Genomic DNA, 4,949 nt, shown 5'->3' with positions numbered 1-4,949 from the left:
ACATTAGGGTGTGTACTTTTTACATTAGGGTGTGTACTTTTTACATTAGGGTGTGTACTTTTAACATTAGTGTGTGTACTTTTAACATTAGGGTGTGTACTTTTTACATTAGGGTGTGTACTTATTACAATAGGGTGTGCATCTTTTACATTAGGTTGTGTACTTATTACCATAGTATGTGTACTTTTTACATAAGAGTGTGCACTTTTTACAATAGGGTGTGTACTTTCTATATTAGGTTGTGTACTTTTTACATTAGGGTGTGTACTTTCTATATTAGGGTGTGTACTTTTTACATTAGGGTGTGTACCTATTACAATAGGGTTTGCACTTTTTACAAAAGGGTGTGTACTTTTTACGTTAGGGTGTGTACTTTTTACGTTAGGGTGTGTACTTTTTACATTAGGGTGTGTACTTATTACATTAGGATGTGTACTTTTTACATAAGGGTGTGTACTTATTACAATAGGGTGTGCACTTTTTACAAAAGGGTGTGTACTTTTTACGTCAGGGTGTGTACTTTTTACATAAGGGTATGTACTTTCTATATTAGGGTGGGTACTTTTTACATTAAGGGTGTGTACTTATTACATTAAGGTGTGCACTTTTACATTAGGGTGTGTACTTATTACCATAGGGTGTGCACTGTTTACATTAGGGTGTGTACTTATTACATTAAGGTGTGCACTTTTACATTAGGGTGTGTACTTATTACATTAGGATGTGTACTTTTTACATAAGGGTGTGTACTTATTACAATAGGGTGAGTACTTTTTACATTAGGGTGTGTACTTTTTACATTAGGTTGTGTACTTTTTACATTAGAGTGTTATCCCTATTTATATAATTTATAATTCCAAGGTAAATCATTTCATCATCATTATTCTAATGCAATTTCGGTGTAGCACGGAGCATTCCAGGTTGTGGTATTTCTGAGTAAGTCAACAACATTTCCTCGATACATTATGTTACTGCTACATATTTTTACTCTGATAGATATCATATGAAAGATAGAGAAAGGTGGGGAATGTTGTTTTTCGCGGTAGACGCCTTCATTCATGGTTTTGAACTACTGGAGCGTTACTTAGGAATACTTCCTTTCACGTTTACATTGTAGAATATCTTTGCATGTGAAGTTTTCATGTACTTTACTTCAAATTAAGATAATTTATTTCAAATAGAATTAATGAAATATTTCCCATGACGATTTATTTCATTTTGTCACTAACATTACATTAATCTGAAATACGCCAATAAAATGATATCTGCCTGTCGATCATATTGTAGTTTTACTTCAAAAGTTTTTTTATTGCAGTCACAGATGGCATACACGAACATGGACTTTAAAATTGTGGAGCATGTAGATTCGAAATGCAATATTCATAATTTGATCCATTCTGCATATGGTGTGCTATATGTAGATGCGATTGTAAAGTACTGAAAGACATATATGTTCCCAAGTTCATTTCGTTGGACTGTCACCTACTGGTCACCGTGTTTAAACATTTATGGAAATCCAACTTTTCTGTTTTACCTTTGAATATTCATTCAATGAATCATCATGTATTGGATAAAGTTATCATATCTGATTATTTACCCATATGTTTCAATAGTAGTTTAGACCAGTTGGTATTTCAAACCTTTTGGCCCCTGGCATCACCTATGAGTCCTAGATGGACGAAATAGCTGTATAGTGTAGTGTAGTTCATTGTTTGCTTACTGAATCTATTGTTAAAGGTACAATCACATGTTAAGTTTACCTATAATATACTATATCCACAACAGTACTGCCTCACAAATATCTTACATTGACACTATAGTACTATATAATATAAGGAAATAATGATACGTCTCAAATCGGGAAGTAGAAGCTATGTCTTTTATATCATGTGAGATATATTGTATACTGCAGACAATCTTATTTAGTATATGATATGTTATATAACTATAAAAAAGACATTTTAATTAACGAGATATCTTATAAGCTATAACATATATGAAAAAACATACACCTATATCAGTGGTCAGTTTACACCTATATTGGTGTTAATTGACCACTGGTATGGGTGTAACCTTTCGAATGGTTTGGGTGTAAAATAACGATTTATATGTTTGGAAACTGACGACAGATACAAATTATTTCTTAGCGCTGATATGGATGTAACGTATTAAAGCAGCTAGCTCTTATTCACTAGGTCGAGGTCAATAGTTCGAGGGATATATAGTTTTTAAATAGTCTGAGGTTGATTAAAAATTGTCAGGTACTAATATGGTTTTACATCGGAAGATAATCGAAACAACTCTTCTAGAACTTAGCATACCGCCAAGAACGATGATATATGTAAGAAATAGAAAGCCTAAAAAATGGGATTATAAAAGATTTGCAGCATTTCATAAGATATAAAATAGTTACCTGTTCTATAGCCACTCTTTAATTAGAATAGGAATCGAATCAGCAAGCTGTGTCGGACGTCAACTGACTCGTTTACTATTTATCACATACCTGTTGAATCTTGTTATAGTTATACAAGCAATTTTCAGACTTTGAAATACAACGTTCTGTATTGCACGTGTGCAATACGGAATGTTGTATTATGACAAATCATAAACATCTTGGTGTATTTTTTTCTGAAGACGGTAAGTGGCTCACCATATCAACTTTATCTATAATAAAGCGTATAAACGTATGAATTTATTGAAATCTGTATAATATAAAATGAGTCGTAAAACACTAATCACTATATATACTGCTTATCTTATACCAATACTAGAATATGGTGATATCATTTTTGATAATTGTACTCAGCAGGAGGTAACTTTACTTGAATCTATCCAAATAGAGGCTGCTCGAATAATTACAGGACTGCGTAAAGGAACCTCACACTATAAACTTTATTGTGAACTTGGTTTGGACACCCTTGCTGCAAGACGGAAAAACACAGACTTATTCTTCTATACAAAATTCCTACAGGAACTGCCCCTACTTATTAAACTGAATTAATTGAACCCTTTTTACACAAAATGAACCCATACCTATCCTATTAAGAAATAAAAGAATCTTTAAAATTCCTGTTTGGAGAACACATACTTATGCCAAAAGCTTTATTCCGTCTACCCTTAAAGATTATAATGAACTTGCAGCAAGGTTTGAACTGACTAACATCACATCACTATATCAATTTAAACAACTTTTAAGAAGAGCTGTAAGTGACATAATGTTACTAGACACAAGTAGAAACTTTACCCATGTCAACGCAGGTGATAGAAAATACAACATCCTACTCTGCCAACTTAGAAATTCTTCAAGTAACCTTAATTTTGATCTACACAGAGATTATCTTCTTGAATCACCAACCTGTACCTGTGGTAATGCCCATGAGACAGTACATAATTATTTTCTCATTTGTAATAAGTATGATGAACCACGTAAAACCCTCAAGGATAAATTATTTGATGTTAATCACAATCACTACACTCTGGATGTACTTCTATCTGGCTGTGGTGATTGTGATGAACAAACCAATGTAAATATAATCGAATGTACTGCTGAGTTTGTCAGAGCTGCACATAGATATCCACATATTTAATACATTATATATTTCTGATTTGATATTATGTCTCTTAAATATGAAAACCATCAATTACGACTGTACTTCTACATAATAAACATTGTGTGTCATCATCACCCTTTCCTTTTCCTATGGCCGCCTTTCCCCTTTTGATCTGATAGGCATATGTTTTGTATGTTTTGTATGCTATGTATCATTCATTATAATTATTGCATAGTGTTGTTTTATGTGATAGAATAATGACTAAGTAAGGACAATATTATAATGGTGGACCAAACCGCTGTTTGCATCTTTTTATTTACTCATTTTTGTCATCCATATATTATACAATTTTCTAAAGAGAATGTAAAATCCTTGATTTACCTACTTTTTAACAACTCCCTACAAAATGCATGCATAAAATAAATATTGATTTGAATCCACCAACACTTCAAAATCTGCCAAATAATTTCTTTCTTATTAAATCAGAATGCAGTATCCATGACTGGCCCCAAAACTCATGGATGGATGACCAGTGGCTGATAAGACAATGAGGACACTTGGTCTGTATCCCATGAGTGGAGGGATTCCTGTCATGGATGATTGATTCGAGACTCTCAAACATTATACATTTGGAAAACATAGTGAATACACTATTTTACAGATTATAACAACTGTTAAATATTGTCCTCACTTCCAGACTCATATATGACATTTAAACATTTTATGTTTCATATTAAAAATATTCAACTTTGAAATTTCAAAATAATAACATACTATATTATATATATATATACTTATATACTCATTGTTAGCTGTATGAGAGAACTAATATAGGTTATGCCTGCTGTTCAATCCTTTTTCTAAATAAAATAAAATTGGTTGAAATTGAATTAATAAAGGTTTGCGACACACAAGGTATTTTAGAAATAACGGATTCCACTGTAGGTTTAATCTAACGGCTGATATAAGTGCTAACAGACAACAGAACTGTGTGTAAACTGGCAACTTATAAAAGTGTCAAATGACGACTGATGTGTATCAGACTGACAACTAATATAAGTGTAAACTGGGGATTTATAAAAGTGTCAAATGACGACTGATGTGTATCAGACTGTCAACTGATATAAGTGTAAACTGACTACTTATAAAGGTGACAAATGACGACTGATATGTATCAGACTGACAACTAATATAAGTGTAAACTGGGGATTTATAAAAGTGTCAAATGACGACTGATGTGTATCAGACTGACAACTGATATAAGTGTAAACTGACGACTTATAAAAGTGTAAACTGAGAACATATAGAGGTGAAAAATGACGACTGATATGTATCAGACTAACAACTGATATAAGTGTAAACTGACGACTTATAAAAGTGTAAACTGAGAACATATAG

Source organism: Mizuhopecten yessoensis, unplaced genomic scaffold (assembly GCF_002113885.1).
Source record: "Mizuhopecten yessoensis strain PY_sf001 unplaced genomic scaffold, ASM211388v2 scaffold7743, whole genome shotgun sequence".
In the NCBI taxonomy this organism is placed as follows: domain Eukaryota; kingdom Metazoa; phylum Mollusca; class Bivalvia; order Pectinida; family Pectinidae; genus Mizuhopecten; species Mizuhopecten yessoensis.
This window is presented reverse-complemented; position numbering follows the sequence as displayed.